Source organism: Poeciliopsis prolifica, unplaced genomic scaffold (genome assembly GCF_027474105.1).
Source record: "Poeciliopsis prolifica strain line A6 unplaced genomic scaffold, Auburn_PproV2 SCAFFOLD171, whole genome shotgun sequence".
NCBI lineage: Eukaryota > Metazoa > Chordata > Actinopteri > Cyprinodontiformes > Poeciliidae > Poeciliopsis > Poeciliopsis prolifica.
The window spans coordinates 15,684-37,866 of record NW_026562546.1 but is presented as its reverse complement, the minus strand read 5'-3'; the positions used below and the strand labels follow the sequence as shown (position 1 = coordinate 37,866).

At 41.2% G+C, this 22,183-nt stretch overlaps 1 long non-coding RNA gene and 1 pseudogene across 1 annotated transcript; both read left to right on the top strand.

Moving 5' to 3' along the window:
- LOC129356435 (NACHT, LRR and PYD domains-containing protein 12-like) overlaps positions 1 to 22,183 on the top strand; it is a 60,762-nt pseudogene that overhangs the window by 33,192 nt on the left and 5,387 nt on the right.
- LOC129356437 (uncharacterized) lies at positions 7,502 to 14,950 on the top strand. The gene is made up of 3 exons (XR_008605403.1): positions 7,502 to 7,546; positions 14,434 to 14,530; positions 14,892 to 14,950. It is a non-coding gene; the product is annotated as an uncharacterized LOC129356437 (long non-coding RNA).

The window sequence follows — 22,183 nt, the reverse complement described above, 5'->3', positions numbered from 1 at the left end:
CGTGGAAACGAGAGAAGAAACTGTCAGGGAAGCTTTACCTGGTGGATCTGGCCGGCAGCGAGAAGGTCAGTCTGAGATTAATGAGGTCGCATTCCTCTGCTGAGCTGTGAGATTCATAAAGTCCGATTGTTTGACAGGTCAGCAAGACCGGAGCAGAGGGGGCGGTGCATCAACAAATCTCTGTCGGCGTTGGGGAACGTCATCTCGGCTCTGGCTGAGGGAACGGTGAGTTGGTTCTCCCTGAGGTTCTGATGGAGCGAGTTGGAGATGGTTGATCTGATCCCGGTTCCCCCAGAAAACCCACGTGCCGTACAGAGACAGCAAGATGACCCGGATCCTGCAGGACTCCCTGGGAGGAAACTGCCGCACCACCATCATCATCTGCTGCTCGCCGTCCGTCTACAACGAGGCCGAGACCAAGTCCACGCTCATGTTTGGACAGAGGTACTCCTGGCTTCTTCTCTGGAGCGACAGCTAAAGGAAACACATTCAGGTTTTGGATCTCGGCTGCTTCTAGGAACAGTCCAAACGCTGCGAAAAACTAAATGTTAATGTTATTTTGTTGTTGTTTTCTTTGTTTACTAAAAACCTCCAGAATGTAACGTCACAAATTAGCAAACAGTTACCTAGCAACCCAAGCTGAGCTTCAGTATGTTTGATACAATGGCTGCTGGAAAAGACAAGTGTTTTGTGGTTGTCTTACCATCCAGAAACCATTCGCTGCATTCTTGTTGCTTGTGCTGGAGGCTCTTCTTGACTTGTTGTCTGGAGGCCGACAAATATCATTTCAGGGGCCTCAAATGGCCCTCAGGCCGCAGTTTGGACACCCCATCTGTAGATGTTGATTTGAAGTAAAGTTGGGGAATTTAAAAGTGATGCTCCCTTTTTTTATTGTGTCCTCTCTCTGCAATGAATTGAGAGTGTAATCAGCTCCACATCATGATACTGCCACCACCATGCGTGTCAGATGTCATGTATGTTCGCCTGCAGTGTTTCAGATCTTTGGGTCGTGTGCAGGTGAAAGTTGATGTCAGTTCTGCAAACTAACTCAGGTGTTCAAAGTGAGGGACGCGGCCATTTACGGCCCGAGGACTGATTTAGTGCGGGACTCAAAGCACTAAAAGAAAATAAATCAGGACAAAACTACAACTTTTAAATGAAAATCATGTTAGATGCATCACACAGTGATCATCTGTTTCTAGCTTTTGGTTCCCTTCTATTGTCATGGTATCTAGAACATGCACTCATTGTCTTTACTCAAAACTTCACATCTATGAACTAAAATCTGCTTTTAGTTGCTGGATTCAAGCTTCCAGGACATTTTATTTTTATTAGCAAGAGTAGATAAATACTTTTTCAGTTTTTTTCAATTTACAAAAAATTCTCTGAGTAATTTTACTTTTTAATTTTAATATTTATGCTTTGTTTATTGTTGAGAATATTAAAAGAATCACAACAATTTTTGTGATTTATTTGTTAAAAATGTCATTTTTTTGGCTTGCAGTTATTTTGTCCCAAATACATTTGAACCCTCCTGATGTGCAGATGTTGTGATGGACTGATGGTGGCCATCTTGTCTGGTTCAGGGCGAAGACCATCAAGAACACGGTGTGTGTGAACCTGGAGCTGACCGCAGAGGAGTGGAAGAAGAAATACGAGAAGGAGAAGAACAAGAGCCTGAAGAGCGCCATCCAGAGGCTGGAGGCTGAACTGAACCGCTGGAGGAACGGTACGTGGAAAACGTTACAATCTGCTGAGTCTGCATTGTGTCCCCATCCTCACTCTTCCTCATCCGCTGTTGGTTAGTAACCACAGAGACTCCTCCTCCTCCTCTGTAGCCATTGTTCTTTAAATCTTGCTGAGTTTGTTGCTGATGGAAAATGTTCCTAAGCATTAAATCACATCCCCTCTACACACACACACACACACACACACACACACACACACACACACACACACACACACACACACACACACACACACACACATATTCTAGCAGCTGCAGCCAGACCTGGACGGGTTTCTGGGTCTCTACGGCCTCATCATGACCGGCATGTTCATCAAGGAGAAGGTGGGTCCAAACCCAACAGAACCAGGCAGAACATGTTTCCATGACGGGTCAAACCAGGAACACATTATTATTTAAGACCAAGATTATCATAATCAAGAAGACAGATCAGTAAACTTTACATTTTAATGACCATTTAGCTCTAGAACTGGAAAACATTTTAAATATCTAAAATCAATAAAACAAGTGAAATAAAATATCAAAACTATCCTTCAATAAAAAGCTGGTTGAGATTAAATCTTGTTTGTTTGGTAGAAAAAGGAAAACAATAAACAGTTTTCCTGAAACATAAAGTCATTTTTCTGCCTTTAACACATTCAGCAGCGAATACATGAGGATGATTGACAGCACTAAGCCCCTCCTCCTGGCTCTGATTGGTGGTTTTTGCTGCAGGTCGATATTTTCACAGTCGATCAGCTTCATAACAAACTGTCATCACAAACATATTTTTATAAATTCGTTCTTTCAGACGGTTTGTGAGTTTTCAGAACTTATTCTGGACCTTCTGTGTTCCAGTTCTTCAGAACCAAAGCGAAGGGCTCAGACGATGGAACCTACGCTGTGAGTCCCGTCGTCTCGTCGTGTCGCAGCTCAGATTTTTCTTGAATTCGTCTTCATGTGTTTTTGTGTTCAGTCTCTCAGCAGAGCGACGGGCGACACCTACGAGCCGCTGATGACCGACCCGGAGCGAGGACGGGTGAGTCCAGATGTCCGGTTCTGAAGGTTCTGGTTCTGTTCAGATGCTTCATCTTGTTTCTTCTCGTTGTGTCTCTCAGAACCGCCGAGCGCCGGATGACTCCACCTACACGGTACCAGACGAACCGTCCAGACCAGAACCGCAGTGACCTCTGGATGTTTATCTAACTGGTTCTGGTTGGGTTTCAGGGCCTGCAGAAACGATCAGAACCGACGTATAAAGAGCTTCCTGTGAGGAGAGAGGTGAGCGTCTGAACACGATGAGGTTCTGTCAGGTTCTGGAACCGGTTGCATTAAAACTCTTGTTTTTGCAGCGTCAGCGGAAGAACGAGCAGGTTTACCAGGTGAGTACCGACCGGACCGGACCGGACCGGACCGACCCGTCCAACATCTGCTCTGATCAGCTGATTGATTAACTGATGGGCTGCTTTCAGGGTCTGAGCTCGGTCACCAGAGACACCTACGACTCCCTGCAGATGCAGCCGCTTCCGGCCCGCTAACCGGGTCGGTTCTGAAGAATCCTGCAGATCAGCACCAAGTTTTACTCTGATTGGACCCGACGGCTCCTCAACATCTGGGAATTTAAGGCTTTTTCCACCAGATTTGGAGCTTTAAAATTCTGAAATATGACAGTTTTTTATTTAGAGCTCATCAATGTGATCAATAGTTTTGATTAGTTTAAAGGGAAATCAATAATTCCACTCATTAATTAGCATTCGATGCCGAGAAGTTTCACTGTTGTGTAAATTTTGTATGAGGATGAGAAACAGGAAACCTGCTCAATAGTTTCTGCTTCTAATGTCTGACTGTGTGAAGTCTGAAGAACCTGAAGTCAGTTTGAACTGGATGGAAACACAAGAAGGACAATTTAAACACATTTAGTCAAATCAGAGATAAAATCAAATGAAAATAGATATTTAGGTTAACATTAATATGATGGACATTATGATCATTTAATTGTTATTCTGCTGTTTTTAATCATATTTCTTGTCTCCTATGACTCATTTTTATTAACTTTTGTTGTTTTTTATGTTTTCCTGAGAATTTCTGCTGTTTTTAGAATGTTATTAAATGTAAAGCTTTTATCTGATGATTAATGAGTCTTAAATAAACATCTGTTACTCATTTCTGCCTCCTGGTGGACAGAATGAAGGTTTGCAATAATAAAGATTACCTATAATTTATTCAATTTTGCCAGGAGAATTAGTTACTTATTTAATTGGAAGATTGTTTCACTCATAATTTGGGTAAATGTTATAAATGTTATCAGTGAAATAATCTGCATGATTCATCAATATTAAGAAATAATTGACTGAAAAGCTCATGTGTTTTGCTAAAGTTATTAGTCACTGGCTCCTAGTGAGGGACCAGAACAAGAGCAGCAAGAGACCAACTAGAACTAGAAGTCAGGGTTTCCTCTGCTTCATCAGCCTGCCGGGCTGATACTGTTGTACTGTAGTGAGAAGGGGCGGAGCCTGAGGTGAGTCAGGAACAATAAGATCAGGAGAAACAGATTATTCACTTTTTATCAGTAAAACAATCAGAGGAGGGCTTCACAACCCTCCTCTGAATTATGACACTCAAAACTTTGTAATATTTTTAACCCAAAAACGCAGCGGGCCGCTGATGGACGACCTTATGACCCCACCCTGAAGTGTTCCCAGGAAATTCCTGCATCAGGAATTTTGTGTTAAATGATATTTACTAGTTTGATTAACATTGATCTGAAACCTTCACCTTCCATTTATGACACATCAGAAAAGGTTCCTGCTGGACGGATCTTAATGTTTGGAGGTTGAACCTTTTTTTTTCAGGCATGTTGGCAACGAGGAAACATTCCTGCACAGCAGAGACAGAAAACTGGTAAACATCTTCCAGTGAACGGCTGCAGCAACTTAAAACCTGTTTGTAACTCTGCAGGTTTTTAATTTTCGTTGGAAACGTTTGAGACAAACTAGTTGAACAACTTAAAGCCTCCATCTAAGAGAGGCCAAAGATTAAAGAAGTTTATGTTCAGTAGTGAAGGAGGATCAGGTGAGAATCATCATGGAAAGACCAAAGATAAAATGAAAAATAAAAAAGATTAGAAACTGAAAAGTTGTGAAATTTTTGCCATTTAGGAAAATGTTAAACTTTAAAAATGTTGTGAACTATGTTTCAGATTCTTTATATTATTATTATTATTATTATTATTATTATTATTATTATTATTATTATTATTATTATTATTATTATTATTTGACTTTTAAATGAACTTTCTGGCCAAAATTTAGCATCAGAGCTAAAAAGATAATTAAATGTGTAGCAGTTGAATGATGTTAGCTAATGCTAATGCTAATTAATGTCTATGGTGACCTTTGACCTTCCTGCCAGGGTTCTTGAATTATTCTGAAATGTTTGTTTTTTTATTTAGAAAAGTAAACAAAAACTATTTTAAACAGGATCAGGAACTGAAGTCGGTCATGTAGTGAAAGACGACTGGATGGATCCGACTGACTGAAACTTTAACAACAAACATCCACAAGTTACTGGATGAAAAACTATTTTCTCCTTTCTGGGTCTTTTTCTTCTGCCCAGATCATTGATTAATATCTGGATCAATACAGTGGAGATGCAGAGGAGATAATAATGTTCCTGTAAAGCTGATCACAGTCAAAAGACGTTTTTACACCAAGATTGAATCAAACTGACGACTTTAAAACTTTTACACAGTAATGTTTCATTTTTAGATGTTGTCTTTCATTATTATTGTAGCAGAATGAAGCCTGCCCTCAGGATTGAGGACATGTGGCACCTATTGCCTCATAATCAGTGTGAGCATAAAGGAGACTCTCTTCAGTGGGAAGGTCACCTGGTTGACTTGCAGTGGTCGAAACTCTGAAATCAGTAAGTAATGTTTCTCCTTCTGTATAAGGCCTGTAACTTGAGCTGGATAATTCAAATAGTTTAAATCTAGAAGCTGCCTGAAGTCTCCTGTTTGATGGGGGTGTGGCTGTAATTTACCCTCCCAGTTCAGCTTGGCAACAGAAAACGGCTCAGTAGTTTTATATTGTACTCATGCAGTTCAATAACATGAAATGACAATTATTTCTATATTAAAACATACTGGTAATCGGATCCTCCTGCCATTTGGCTGGAAGGCTCTGGTCGGGGTGGAGTCATCCAGCTCTGCTAGGTGACAATGGCTTCCTCTTCCTCCTGCCATTTTTCTAAATCTCTCCTATTAATCTAACTTCATTTCAGACATAAAGCTGCTGCAGCTCACTGGAGGCCCTGCTGCTTTGTTTTGCTTTGTTTGTTTTTTATATCCTGCTTTGTTTTCAACTATTGGTTTGGTTTCTGGGTTTATCATTTTTGATTAAATTTGCTTTGTTTGACCCCATCCTCTTGTCTCCAGGCTGAAGGCAGTAAGGGTGGTGGGGGGGCATCCAGGGGCCTGGACCTGTGTGATGTGCAAGTGACCAGTGTTGGGATTTCTTCACGATCAAGTGTCTGTTCACAAGAGCTCGGTGATTTATTTTGTTTTAGGAACCAGGACCCCACATTTGGGCTGGTAAACCTCAGTACGATGCAAATCTCTTCCCATTGTGGTTCTTTAATTTTTGTTTTTAAAACATGGATCAATGATATTAACTATATTATGGTGGAATAAAGTTTTGTTCTCGTTGTTTACGAACCTTAAGTGCCTTACTGACCAAGTTCTTGGGTGCAACTCCCAACGTGGCGTTGACACCTGTTGGTCACCCTGGTTTGAAGGGACAGAGGAGTCGATTCATATACTCGTGTTGCCACACGATTATTTTTACCTTTAATCTGCAGTCATGAAAATGGTTCCTGTCTTTGCTGCTCAGGTTATAAATGTTCAAACTGGTTGAACTGGTGGATGAAGAACTGGAGGCTGCAGAGCCGACAGGCTGGAAAACCATCAATCTGTCCAGATCTTCTGATCAGAAATCAGAACCAGAACCAGGCACCAATAGAGAGCAAATCAATCCCTAAAATGTCATATTTAAGCTTTATCAGAAGCAATTTGTTAAAAATGCAGGAAAGACATAAAATTAAAATATTGTAGAGTTAAAAGTGAGGCCGTCTGTGTGACAGATGAACCTCGACCCAAACTGAGGAAGGAGGAAACATTCCTGCACAGCAGAGACAGAAACTGATCTTCCAGTGAACGGCTGCAGCAAGTTAAAACCTGTTTGTAACTCTGCAGGTTTTTAATTTTCGTTGGAAACGTTTGAGACAAACTAGTTGAACAACTTAAAGCCTCCAGGCTAAAAGAGACAAAGGTTAAAGAACTTTATGTTCACGAATGAAGGAGGATCAGGGTGAGAATCATCATGGAAAGTTTCCTTCATATCAACATTAAACAAGATTAAATAAATGAATAAAATCTGTATTTAATATGAACATGTCAGATGGAGAAACATCAACATTTCAAGGTTCTTGGTTCTGTTGGCTCAGATCATAACAAGCAGCAACTATTATTAGTTTTATTTGTTAAATTTCTTTATAGATGAAACTGAAAATCTCCATTATTTTAATCAAATATTGATTAAAATCCTGAATATGTTTCAAACTTAAAGAAGCTTTAAACCTAAACGTGAACTTGTTGTTTAACATTTATTTCCTGGTTTCTTGTTATTCAACAGGTGAACACACCTCTGCTGTCAGGGGGCGGAGCCTCAGGTGGGTCCATTAAAGTTCTGGAGAATCGGTCCGGTTCTCCAGTTCGCTCCACTGGGTTTGTGTGAACAGAAGGAGAAGCAAAGATCTGATCAGGTGAGTTTTAACTCCACTTTCTTCTGGTTTCCAGTCCTGACTGGTTTCTCTCTCTGAGCTGCTGGTTTGGTTCTGGTTCTGGTTCAGCTGAGATATCTGGTTCCTGGTTGGTGGATGAAAATATTTCGATATGAAGTCAATAATTTATTGATCAGAGAGGAGCCAGAGGACAGCTGATCACATTTCAATCAATTATTGATCAGTAAGAAGTGATTATGGTGAAATATCAACACAGCGCCCCTAGAGTATTTAAAAACATCCACTGCTGTTATTTAGACCTGAACTGAGTTAAAACATCAAACCATCAGAACCAATAAAAATTACTATTGGACCCGTTTACACACCCAGCAGGAAGTCGGCCATTTTGGATCAAATGTCTTGTTTGTTGTTTTTTAATGTAAAACAAATAAAAAATGTCAGATTTGTCCTGGAGAGCTCAGAGGTTTAAGCAGAAGAAAACTGTCCTCCACTCTGATCGTCATTCATTTTCTCTCAATCAATCATTTTTAAATGATTGATTGATATTAAATCACAAATCTGCTAAACTATTGGTTGAATCACAGCGATTTCTAATAATCTATATCACTGTTAAACACTTAAAAGAAAACCTGTTAATGTATTTTATATTTCAGTCACTTCATACATTCAATGACAGTGATATTAAATAATTTTGTTGTTTTTAACAAAGTTTTAAATAGTTTTAAATTTTGGTGAATGAGAGAAATTTACAGAAGTTTGGCTATCTGTGAATCTTTAGAGTTTTATTTTACTCTGTTTTTGATTCATTGTTAAATGTTTGGATTTTTCTATTTCATATCAATGAACTGAGTCTGGTGGCAGGATTTTGACCTTTGACCCTAGTGGTTCAGTTGTTTCCCTTCTCTGTAAAAATGTAGCAAACTTGATTGTGAAAAGAGACAAAACGGCGCCACCTAGAGTGACTCCAACACGATCAACATCTTTCCACAGTTTTTTATTGTCCAGTAGTGAGAAGGGGCGGAGCCTGAGGTGAGTCAGGAATCATAAGATCAGGAGATCGTTCACTGTTTATCAGTGAAACAATCACAATTAAAGTTTTATAGTTGCTTTAATAAGATTGGATAATTTATCTAAACTTTTAAAGCAGAAACTGGGATTAAAGTCTGACTTTAAATCCAAAACCATCTGAAAGTTTTACACCCTTTAAACATCATCATATTTTCATTTCCCAGTTTCCTGATATTCATGTGAAACCAAAACAAAGTTTAATATTAATGATATTATTTAAGTTGTTGCTTAATTAGATAAAATCTGATGAACGGTTTTCAGATTTTCAACCAAATTATTGATCAATCATTTCAGTCCAGGCTGCAGGTGGTTCAGTTGAAAGCTGATCAAGCTGTAAAGAATCAACAGCGCCCTCCAGAGGAACAACAGTCTAATGACATCTGAACCTGGTGACATCACAAATCCACTTCCTGTGGTTTGTTTATTAGTGCAGTTTGTTGATCTTTAGGTAAAAAGTTTTAGAACCAGGATCTCAGTTTCAGGCTAAGTTAACTCAGAGTTTACAGAAGCAGAGTTTGTTGAAACTTATTTAAGTGATTATAATCAGAACCTAAACATGAGAATCATTGACTTTGAATGTTTGTGTTCTGAGATGAATCATCCTGAGAGATGAACTAATTATCAGGAATCTCAATCTGTCCCAACCAAACCAAATAATCTCAGATTACATGATGGTGTTTGTTGAATGAATATTGATCTTATTACAATCATCTATCATCTCTGTACAGCAGATGTTCACATATTAATCCTCTCATTATTGTCAGACTCCAGAGACGGTTTGTTTTCTGTTTTTATGAAGCTCTTCTTGTTCCACTGAGGAGTGGAGGAATATTTCAAGCCTCAGCAGGTTTCAGCATCTCACTTTAATCCATCTGTGATTCTCCAGAGTGAGAAACTGAAGACGTTGATTACCTGCATGTCTGATCTTGTCTCAGGATTCAGATATGCAGAGCTTCAGTTTGCTCTTTCTTCTACCAATCATTCAGATCCGTGTGAAGTTGGTTCCTCTGAAGAAATGAGTTCTGGTCTACGTCTCTGTTTATGGGGAAAAACAACCTGAAGTCTTAATTCCTCCTGCACAATCAAGTTAAAGTCAAACTGTTTGACTCTGACATAATTTTATTGGTGAAACATCAAAGTTTGAGGCCTGGATCAAAACATTTAACATTTTGATAACTTTTAATTCTCCAAGGTTTACAAGAATACTGTCAAGAAAATCTGAGATCATCCCACTTCCCCATGCTGGAGAGTTTAATTTAACAGTAACAATAAATAAAGTTACCTTTAAAATCAGTCACACAAGCGACATCTAGACCCAACAGTAGACCCAGACTGCAATAAAATAAATCTGGTTGTGTGTGTTGTTTTAATTATAATTATCTTTTTTATCTAATCTTAAGAAATCATAGAGAGAGATGAGACAGGAAGAGCAGGTTTCCTGGAAACTGAGGAAGTTTCCAGCCTGCAGATTTATAAAAATATCTGAGATTATTCCTTATTAAAAAGCATAAAAGTTTGAAAGGATGAAATGTAAACATTTTGAGTAATTAGATAAGATTTAAAGTAAAGTACTTATATTAATATTGGTTTACTTATAACAATACTTACTGACACTTGTGGAAAAACGTACAAGTAAGACAAGTAACTGTAACTTCTGTAATAACTCACATTATAATAACAAGAGTAATAAGTTGAGCAACCCTGATCCAACCAAAGGTTCCTCTTTTGCTCTCACCCTTTATTGGGTTTATTCACCATTTTGGTGCATTAGCATTGGCTAACACTGTTGCTGTGCTTGTTTCATTGGCTGATGGACAGATGACCTCATATCCATCACTGTCTTGGAGACATTTTGTCCTGATGTCTTGGCTAATGTCTCAGGGTTGCTCAACGATGCTCCCATGTCTCTGAGACGTTTAAGTTGTTCAATCATCTATCTTCAAATGAGGCGTTGGTCATCTCTGCTCTCCTGTTAGTCCTCTTTGACCCTTGACCTTTCACCTTCTATCTACCTCCAACACATCATCAGTGATCTTTAATAGCAGTTACACATTTTACACCATTTCAATGTTAAAATCACTTTCATAACCTTTTAGTTCCTTTAATTTAGCATTAATTTATAATTTTATGATAATCACAGCTTATTACTCTTATTATAATTATAATGTGAGTTATTACACATGTTCTGAAAAGAAACCAAGAATAATCTATTATTGTAATTATTTAATACCAAAGTTACAGTTACTTGTCTTACTTGTACGTTTTTCCACAAGTGTCAGTAAGTATTGTTATAAGGAAACCAATATTAATATAAGTACTTTACTTTAAATCTTATCTAATTACTCAAAATGTTTACATTTCATCCTTTCAAACTTTTATGCTTTTTAATAAGGAATAATCTCAGATATTTTTATAAATCTGCAGGCTGGAAACTTCCTTCCTCAGTTTCCAGGAAACCTGCTCTTCCTGTCTCATCTCTCTCTATGATTTCTTAAGATTAGATAAAAAAGATAATTATAATTAAAGCAAAGTTTGCAGGAGACAAAAACAACACACACAACCAGATTTATTTTATTGCAGTCTGGCTCTACTGTTGGGTCCAGATGTCGCTTGTGTGACTGATTTTAAAGGTAACTTTATTTGTTGTTACTTGTTACGTCCGCCAGGACGCCATATTTAAAAGGACACGTAGACAAAAGGATTCCAAGAAAAATATTCCTTTATTCATTTTTTTTCTTTTCTTTTAGACTTCCTTGTCCTTTTCTACTTGTTTTTTTCTGTAAAGGAAGGAAAGAACCCCTCTTCCCGTGTCCCAAAACGTAACAAAAAAGTAAGAGAAAAAAGTTCAACAGAAAGGTGGACCTGGTGAGCCGGTCCAAAGAAACAAAAAGGTACAGCAGGGGGCCAACCCTATACAGGGCCGTCGAAGCCCCTGCTAGTACCAGACTAAAGAAAATAGGGAAAAATAATATAAGCTATTAACACAAAATGACCGAAAACAGGACAACCGGACTCACCAGGCCAAAACAGACCAAAAAACAACCCAAAAAATCCCCATGGCAGGCAGGAGGCATCACAAGGGTCCAAAGGCCGACAAAGTTGGAGGAGCCTCCTCTGGGCGCATCCCTCTTGGAGGAGGAGATGGAGGTGGATGAGCGAGCGAGAGAGAGCGGCTGGGCGGCCAACCATTACAACCCAGCCTATATATAGGCCGTCCTCGCCCACCAATTAAAGCCAAACTAATTACAAAAAGAATCACTACACTAAAAATATATTAAACACAAAACCACTCAACTTAAATCAATACAAGATTATTTAAGAAAATAAAAATAATTAGAGAGTGCCCAAAGAACATAACATTACTATTAACTGAAATCTCCAGCATGGGGAAGTGGGATGATCTCAGATTTTCCTGACATAATAAACACAAAAAACACAAAGTGATGCAACATAGAATCAATAATCAAAAACTACATTAAGTCAATGCCATAACAATGCAAATAAAACATTTTATAATATTTAACTCAGCCAATGGACTTTGATCTATTGGGCCCTTCAAAATCTCTGTTAATAAACATGAACCTACTTTATGCAGACAATGCAGTCAGTATTGGATACACTTGCAGCACTTTCAGCCAATAATCAGTGAGTATTGATTACATTTCAAATTCAATTCTAAACAGGTGAGTTTTTAGTTGAGATTTAAAGGATGTCAGGGTTTCAGCTATTTTACAGTTTTCTGGAAGTTTGTTCCAGATTTGTGGTGCATAGATGCTGAAAGCTGCTTCTCCTCTGTTGGTTCTGGTTCTGGGGAACCAGAACCTGAGAGGTCACTTGTGTGATCGTCCATCTCTCTCAGAGGTTCTATTAGCGACTGTCAAACCAGGTCGCTGAGCGGCTGAATAGGGGAATCTTTGTTGACGCGCCAGCTGATCAAAAACGCAATCCAAGTTGCATTTAAGTTGATTTATTTTGCCAATATCCAAAGCGTCAGTGTCCACACAGCATAAAAACGGATCCGTAGCTTCTGGTCTTGTCCTAAACTAAGTGATTTCTGGAAGGACACTTTTGAAGCTCTCAGTGTTATTTTCAGGAGAAATGTTCCAAAAACTCCCTTGGTGGCAGTTCTGGGAGTAATACCCGATGGAATGGACAGGAAGGGTGATAGATATCTTCTAAGTATCTTGCTCACAGCAGCCTTGAAATGTATAACTATCAGGTGGCTGAAACCAGGGCCTCCTACATATAACACATGGATACAAAAATCTGGGACATTTATCTGATGGAAGGAATCACATATTCCTTAAGGCTTCAAAAAACAGTTTTTGATATAAGGTGGAGCCCGGTCTTACCGTTACTAATTCAATGACGCCCTTACAGGATTGCTTGTTGGTACCTGTATGTACCCATGGGTCAGTTAGAATACCATGGTGTTTAAGAATGTGAGGACCATCTTATGTCAGAGGGGATTGTGTGGTATTTTGTGTTTGTATTATTTTTATTTTATTTTGTTGTTCTTGTGTGATGTTTGTACTGGTATGTATTCCTTATTGCCTATGTTAGATCATTTGATGTCTCATCTTTTGTCAAGTTATAATGCAGAAGATATATGTCAGTAAGAGACAGACGAATGCAACTGTGGACATGTGTTGTTAAAAATAAATAAAAATAAAGTTTAAAAAAATAAAAAAACGGATCCGTAGAAAAAACAGTGAATAAAGACAAAATGTGCTAAATTGAAGCGGTCAGCAAAAAGTAAACCTTCCTCCATCACCCACTCACTACTTCACCCAGGTGAGCAACAGCTGATCTATAATCACTAACGACATCACGTGATCCCCTCTACGCCTGTCCACAACAGATTCCCTTTTTAGTTCTTAGTATCAGCGTTAGGGAAAGACAAACTAGATGATTGATTTTACTTATTTGATTATTTCTGCTACTTCATTAAGCTGTACTGACTCTTGCAAAATTGCTTTACTAATAAAATATTTAGCATAAGAAAATGTAAAAGATGTTGTGGACATTCAATTAATGAGTCACCTCAAAGTTCTTTGATGGTAGTAAAATAGCTGTGATGTTTGATTCTGGGGAAGAAAAACTAGGTCATGTTTTATAGGTTGCTTTAGCCCAAATCTAAAACTACATCCTTGGGACTCGCCAGAGTCACTAAAACCAACCTGATTCAGTAACAAGTGCAAGTTGTAACAAAGAGAAGGAGCGACCATTAACAGATGTGCTCTGTGGAACCAGTTGGCTGCTCAGTCTGGCTGATTCACAGGGGGAAGAAGGACGAGACATCTGGATGGAGGCCGTCAGTAACCAGGCGAATCCTTTCTGGATGCAGCTAAAACAGAGTTTACTTCAGTTCTGGACAGATTTAGGAAACTCAATTCACCTGTTAGACAGAGAGCTGGTAGCACATCTCCCCTCTCTGAAGAGGAAGTAGTGACTGAGAGAGGAGAGAGTGAAGGAGGGGGGCAGAGGTTGCGCAACAACAATACCTGCTGTAAGAAGCCAATACATCTAAATTCCTTGGACTAAATTCATCATGTGACATGTCAAAAATGACCTTTGACCCTCCCTCCAATAGTTTATTTCCTGTGTTGAAGGCTTTGTGTAGCAAGTTTCAAATATCTACAGTGAGTCGTTTTGATTGGGTCGCCTTTAGGGTTGTAGAGGTTTTAATTCCACTAAGTTCTCCAGTTTGGTCCCAGTCAGCAGCTTCAGCAGAACCAGTCAGAACTTGGTTGTTTCAACAGGATGAAACTCTGTCAGTCCAGATTCGTCCCTCTCATCCCTCTGTGTCTTTATTTCTGCTGCTTCTCATCATCACTCAGAGGAAGACGGCAGAGACGGTGAGGACAACTGGTCACCTGAAAACTAAACGCCTGAGCAGGAGGCCAGACGCATTTCTGGAGGACATTTAATCAGCTGGTGATGGCAGCAACACATTACTGTTCAATGGCAACAAACAGGATTTAAAGATGTTTTCATTTCAGTCTGAAGGAAATCTGATCCTAGAATGACTCACAGTCGCTTTCCATCCTTAAATACAAACATTTGGTTCAATAGTGTTGATTTCAGATGTTCTGGAAGAATCAAGTCAGTTTTCAAAAGACAAATTTTAGTTTTAAGGATTAAAGAAATTGTGTTTTTCAGTGGTGTGTTATTGTGTGATTTAAATGAGTATTTTCATCTCTAATCTGGTATTTTTCCATGTAGTTTATCATTTATACCACAGTAAATTATTTATGAGACAAAGTCTGAAACATAATAAATCCTTCATGTTTTCCAGATAAAAGATGGCGCAGCAGCAGGAAGTCCAGCAGGAAGTCCAGCAGGAAGTGGATTTTGGTAAGTGATCAGAAGCAGAAATGAACCTTCATGAAGGAACAAACGGACCAATCACAGCCCGTGTTGCTGCCATGTGATGAACCTCAGCCTCAGAGTATTTATTGTTTTCATGCTTCCTGTTCAGTGAAGCTCTGCTGGAAACTGAGTTTCTGTGAAACCTGAAGATAAAAACTGGACTCAGATGGAAACAGAACTAAAAGGAACCAAAGTGAAAAAGATCTTCAGGAATATTTACTATATTCACTAATTAATTTATCCAATAATCACATCATTTATTACTAATTTATTATCAAAGACTGTCTCTGTCTTTTATCCCAACATTTGGTGACAGAGATGCTGAAGCTTAGAGATGGAGATTAAAAATTTGTTGAAAGTAAAAGACAGAAAAATGATGAAAATGTTAATCAGTCGATATTTTCATCAATAACATCAGAGTTTCCTGTTTTCCTGAAATAGTTCAGCTCTGTATTTAGAAGGTGTTTGTTTTTTGTTCTTCCTGCAGTGAGGAAACAAATGATGAACAGAAGCTTCATTTGTTCTCATGTAGACAGAATCAGTGGTCGTCTCTCAGATATGAGGCAGAAACACAACAGCAGGTTCAGACCTGAGGAGCTGATCAACAGACTCTGAGGAGAATCTCTGGATGGAGCAACAGGAAGAGTTGATCTTCATCAGGTTTGTCTCTCAGATGTAAATTAATCCTGTTTCTGTTTCTGCCTGCAGAGGAAAAACTTTTCAAGGTTCGCTCTGAGTTTGTGAAGAGAGTTTCTGTGGAAATCCTGAAAAGGCTCCTTGATGAGCTTCTATCAGATGAGGTGTTTGGTGATTTGGAGGATGAGGGTATACTGCAGATGAACCAAACCAGAGCAGACAAGGCCCGCGACACCATAGATGCTGTGAGAAAGAAGGACAGAGAGCCTGCAGGTTGATGATCAAACATCTTCATCACATGGATCCAACTCTGTCCAACCAGCTGGGTTTGTCCTCTGCCTCCTTTGGTCCAGGTGAGACACAAAGTTCATTAAAGCTGCTATTACAACCTCTACTGGTTTTGATTAAACTATAAATGATAAATAAATCTGATCTCTTCTAATAGTTCCTGATTTCAAAATTTTTCACCACAGAGAAAAAGTTAAATATATTAATGTCCTTTGAGAATATCAAAATAACTATTTTCATTATGTTTAGCTGAAGTGTCTGCTCTCGTTTATTTATTTTTTTAGATTTTGATGTTCGGTGTCAACAGGAGCTTAAAAACCATCTGAAGATGAAGATCCAGAGTCTCTCTGAAGGCGTCGCTGAACTTGGAAATAAAACCGGTCTGAACCAGATCTACACTGAGCTCTACATCACAGAGGGGTCACTAGAGAGGTCAACCAGGAATGAGGTCAGACAGATTGAAACAGCATCCAGGAAACAAGAAACAGTCAGAAGAGAAGACATCTTTAAAGTCCCACCTGGAGGAGATCAACCAATCAGAACAGTGATGACCATGGGCGTGGCTGGCATTGGGAAAACACTGTTAACACAGAAGTTCACTCTGGACTGGGCTGAAGGCAAAACCAACCAGAACATTGATTTCATATTTCTACTCACCTTCAAAGAACTGAATTTACTGAGAGAGAAAAAGTTCAGCTTATTAGAACTGATTCATGAACGATTCACTAAAACCAAAGGAATCAGAAACTTTGAATCGTTCCAGGTTCTGTTCATCTTTGATGGTCTGGATGAAAGTCGATTTAATCTGGATTTCAAGAACAATCTGATCCTGACTGATGTTACAGAGTCCAGCTCAGTGGATGTTCTGCTGACAAACCTCATCAGGAAGGAACTGCTTCCCTCTGCTCTCCTCTGGATAACCACACGACCTGCAGCAGCCAATCAGATCCCTGCTCAGTGTGTTGACATGGTGACAGAGGTCAGAGGGTTCACTGACCCAGAAGGAGGAATACTTCAGGAAGAGATTCAGAGATGATGAAGAGAAGGCCCAGCAGGATCATCTCCCACATCCAGAAATCCAAAAGTCTCCACATCATGTGTCACATCCCCGTCTTCTGCTGGATCACTGCTAAAGTTCTGGAGGATGTGATGAAGACCAGAGAGAGAGAGAAACTACCCAACACTCTGACTGAGATGTACATAGAGTTCCTGCTGGTTCTACTCAACATCAAGGAGGAAAAGTTTGATGGAGGAAAAAAGAGCAAATCTATCTGGAGTCCAGAGAACAGGAAGCTGATTGAGTCTCTAGGAAAACTGGCTTTTGATCAGCTGCTGAAGGGAAACCTGATCTTCTATGACAAAGAGCTCAAACGGTGCGGCATCAACATCCAAGATGCTGCGTTGTTCTCAGGAGTTTTCACTGAGATGTTTAAAAGAGAGAGAGGGACACGCGACGTCTCCGTCTACTCCTTTGTTCATCTGAGCATCCAGGAGTTTCTGGCTGCAGTCTACATGCTCCACTGCTTCACCAGCAGGAAGTCAGAGGAGATCAAGACGTTCCTGGGAGACGAATACAGAGAAACATCTCTAGATGAGTTCATGAAGAAAGTCATGGAGAAATCCCTCAGCAGTAAAAATGGCCACCTGGACCTGTTTGTCCGCTTCCTTCATGGTCTCACTGTGGAGTCCAACCAGAGAGTCTTAGAAGATCTGCTGGGTCAGACAGAGACCAGTCCAGAAACCATCCAGAGAATCATCACCAACCTGAAGGAGATGAACGCTGATAGAATCTCTCCTGCCAGAAGCATCAACATCTTCTACTGTCTGGTGGAGATGAACGACGTCTCATTTTATCAGGAGATCCAACGGCTGCTGGATTCAGGGCAGGAGCTCTCAGAGTCTGACTGTTCAGCTCTGGCCTTCATGCTGCAGATGTCAGAGGTTCTGGATGAGTTGGACCTGAAGAAGTACAACACATCAGAATCAGGACGACTGAGACTGCTTCCAGCTGTGAGGAACTGCAGAAAGGCTCGGTGAGTCCAGATGTTTTCATTGTGTGATGCTGATTCAGCTCTATTGTCCTCCTGTTTCTTCTTCTGTCTTCAAGTTGATTCTGGATGTTTTTGCTCTTTATCTACTTCCTTCATCCTCTGGATTATTTTTCATAAACTTTATATTTTGTTTTTTACAGTTTCAGAAATATAAATACTTTGAACATTCAAACCTCCACTAACAAAAGCTGCAAAGTATCTTGTTGAACAAAGACAATTAAATAATAAAACAATAAAACCCAAAGTGAGAACTTTCACAATAAACTAGATGATTACATTGATCCTCCAGTTGGTTCCAGGTTCAGGTTTCTTCTCTTCCAATATTTTTATTGATCAGCAGAAAGTCTTCATGACAGTCAGTCTCTCCACTGGATGAATTTCCTTAATTATTTCCTTCCAGTCTAATGTGAATGTTCTGATGATCATCATCATCATCATCATCAGTGTTGCATGTTATTCGCCCAGGAAAACATTAAAACATTCTGGGGAGGAAATTTCACATGTTCTCTGATGAGATTAAAATAAGTTTGTGTCAAACTGACTGTCTGTTCGTGTCTGCTGCTCCTTTGTGGTGTTAATTTAAAAACTCAGCATGCAGAAGCTGCTGGTTGCTTATCTTGACTCTGAGAGCATTCTGCTAAAGAAACCAGGTTCTGCAGAGCAAGAGAGACGTTTTGTAACAAGCAGAATATTAAGTAGGGAACTGGTTACAGGTCTGAGAACAAACACAAAGCGTTCGGTTCCCATGTACACTCAATCAATCAATCAATCAATCAATCAGTCAATCAATCAATCAATCAATCAATCAATCAATCAATCAATCAATCAATCAATCAATCAGTCAATCTGATTGATTGATGTACACTCACTGCTAAGTTAATGAGGAATATTCATGAATATTTATCTTATGCTAGTCGACACATACAGTTACATTTAGATATCAAGCTGCAGCATTTATGATGCTGCACTATGCTGCAGCATCATAAATGCTGCAGCATAGTGCAGCATCATAAATGCTGCAGCATAGTGCAGCATTTATGATGCTGCACTATGCTGCAGCACTTATGATGCTGCAGCTCGTGGTAAAAATGAGTCAATTTTTTAAAATAAAGTGTTTATCAGAAAACCTAAAGATCAAATCAGGATTGATTTGACACCAGAGACAGAAAAATAGAGCAAAAGGTGATTTGAACTGCAGTTGGAACAATTATTGACAATATATACAGGGGTTAAAGTTCATCAATAACTGGTTCAATCCTCCATTAACCACAAACACTGAAAAATAAGTTGATTAAATTCATTAAAAATGTCCAAATGCTGATAAAGATCCAGTTCAGTTTCACCAAACCAAGAACCAAAGTACTGAAGAGGGAGTTGGGAAAGCATTTATTGATTTAATATAGATCAGATATTGACTCGATCAATATCTGCCGATAACAGATATTGATCAGTTATCGGCGTTTGATTCATCAATTTCAACCTCAAATGATTCGTTGACACATTTTCAACTTTGGTTCTGACTAGAATTGGATGATTGTTTGCTGATTGATCATTGATTATGGACCAGAAATCAATCATTCTGACTATAATCCATCGTTGACGTAGCATCCTGTGCTATCAGGTCGGCTAACTCCGGGTCAGTTAGCGTTAGCAGTTAGCGTTAGCAGTTAGCGTTAGCAGCTCATCGTCTGGTCTTGTTCCTTAATAGTTCCTCCCATAATGTTGTTGTTCTCTGATGGATCAATAAAAGCAGCAACGTGGCGATGAGGGTTCAGCCTCGGCCACAGACCCTTTCCTGAATCTGATAATCCACATTAATCTTAATCCTGGCAGAATGTGATTCATACAGACTGAAACAACCTATAATCTGATTATTAAAGCCAAATCTGTCCAGAGCTCAATAAAGATATTTCCAACACATTGAATCAAAAGCCTTTTCAGCATCTAAATGACTTTATTGATTCTGTTTAACCTTTGACCTGTGAGGTCAGGAGCCCACGTTGTCATGGGTTTGAATGTTGATGATAAAACCAGATTAAATCTGATCTGTGTCTGTAATTCCTGGGATTATAATATTTATCCAGTGTTGCTGCAGTGATCCTGTAATCAATGTTTCAAACTGATGTTGGTTTATGAACCACATCCAGTTTCATCTTTACCAGGTTTAGGAATCACTGACATCTCTGCTCTGATCCAAGATGGCGGTGTTTCCCCTCCACAAAGTTCTGATCTAATCAATCCTTCAGCAGCCGCTCTGCCGGGTCGCCTCCTCACCTGCCGTCTGATTCCCTTTCAGTCTTTAATGACTTTATTGATCAGTGATTAGTTGTTAGTGGATGATTTTGATCTGTTCCTATCGATGGTGAATCCAGAGCAGCAGCAAAAACTGCATGAGGCTGAGAGCAGAACTGAGTGGAGGATCATTCAACAGATTCTCATGTGTTTTAGAGATCGGTGTCTTTATCTGTTGGATTTTCATTTATTGATAAATCTATTAGTTTGCTATCAGTTTCTTTGCTTTGATCTATTTCCATAATAGTTGAGTTGAATAAATTTATCCTTTTCCTCCATCTGGTTTCATAGAAACAGTTTCTCCTTGTTTCTCTGATTTGTTATTATTATTATTTTCCATACGTTGTATTTGTAGAGATTTTAGTTTTCTAATCTTTTAAACATTTCTCTCTTTCTCGTTAGAGAACCAGATAATTAAAGTTTTTGCTTCGTCCCATAAAATCCAGGGAGAAAAATCCTCTGTGTTGTTCTGGTTCAAATCATCTTTGAGTCGTTTTTCCTGAAATCTGTTAAATTTAGTGTCATTAATAAACTATAATTATTGTTGATTCTCCACAGGGTTTCTTTGGTTCATGACCCAAAAGGGTCTGGCCCTTTCCTGGCCTGGGTCTATCCCTGGTCTTGCGCTTGTCCGGCCCGGATCTGGCCCTGGGTGGCCCTGGTCTTGCGCTGGTCTGGCCCGGATCCGGCCCTTTCCTGGCCTGGGTCTATCCCTGGTCTTGCGCTTGTCCGGCCCGGATCTGGCCCTGGGCTGGCCCTGGTCCGGCCCGGATCTGGCCCTGGGCTGGCCCTGGTCTTGCGCTGGTCTGGCCCGGATCCGGCCCTTTCCTGGCCCGGGTCTGTCCCTGGTCTTGCGCTGGTCTGGCTCGGGTCCGGCCAGGATCCGGCCCTTTCCTGGCCCTGGTTTTGCCGTGGCCCGGCCCTGGTCCGGCCCGGATCCGGCCCAGGTTCGGCCCGAGTCCGGCCCTTTCCTGGCCTGGGTCTATCCCTGGTCTTGCGCTGGTCCGGCCCGGATCTGGCCCTGGGCTGGCCCTGGTCCGGCCCTGGTCTGGCCCGGGTCCGGTCCTGGTCTGGCGCTGGTCCGGCGCTGGTCCGGCCCGGGTCCGGCCCAGATCCAGCCCTTTCCAGGCCCTGGTCTGGCCCGGATCCGGCCCTTTTCTGGCCCGGGTCTGTCCCTGGTCTTGCGCTGGTCTGACTCGGGTCCGGCCCGGATCCGGCCCTTTCCTGGCCCTGGTTTTGCCGTGGCCCGGCCTGGTCCGGCCCGGATCCCGCCCAGGTTCGGCCCGAGTCCGGCCCTTTCCTGGCCCGGGTCTATCCCTGGTCTTGCGCTGGTCCGGCCCGGATCTGGCCCTGGCCTGGCCCTGGTCCGGCCCTGGTCTGGCCGGGTCCGGTCCTGGTCTGGCCGTGGCCTGGCCCTGGTCCGGCCCTGATCCGGCCCGGGTCCGGCCCTGGTCTGGCCCTGGTCTTGCGCTGGTCTGGCCCGGGTCCGGCCCGGATCCGGCCCTTTCCTGGCCCTGGTTTTGCCGTGGCCCGGCCCTGGTCCGGCCCGGATCCGGCCCAGGTTCGGCCCGAGTCCGGCCCTTTCCTGCCCCGGGTCTATCCCTGGTCTTGCGCTGGTCCGGCCCGGATCTGGCCCTGGTCTGGCCCGGGTCCGGACCTGGTCTGGCCCGGGTCCGGCCCGGATCCAGCCCTTTCCAGGCCCTGGTCTGGCCCGGATCCGGCCCTTTCCTGGCCCGGGTCTGTCCCTGGTCTTGCGCTGGTCTGGCCCGGGTCCGGCCCGGATCCGGCCCTTTCCAGGCCCTGGTCTGGCCCGGATCCGGCCCTTTCCTGGCCCGGGTCTGTCCCTGGTCTTGCGCTGGTCTGGCCCGGGTCCGGCCGGATCCGGCCCTTTCCTGGCCCTGGTTTTGCCGTGGCCCGGCCCTGGTCCGGCCCGGATCCGGCCCAGGTTCGG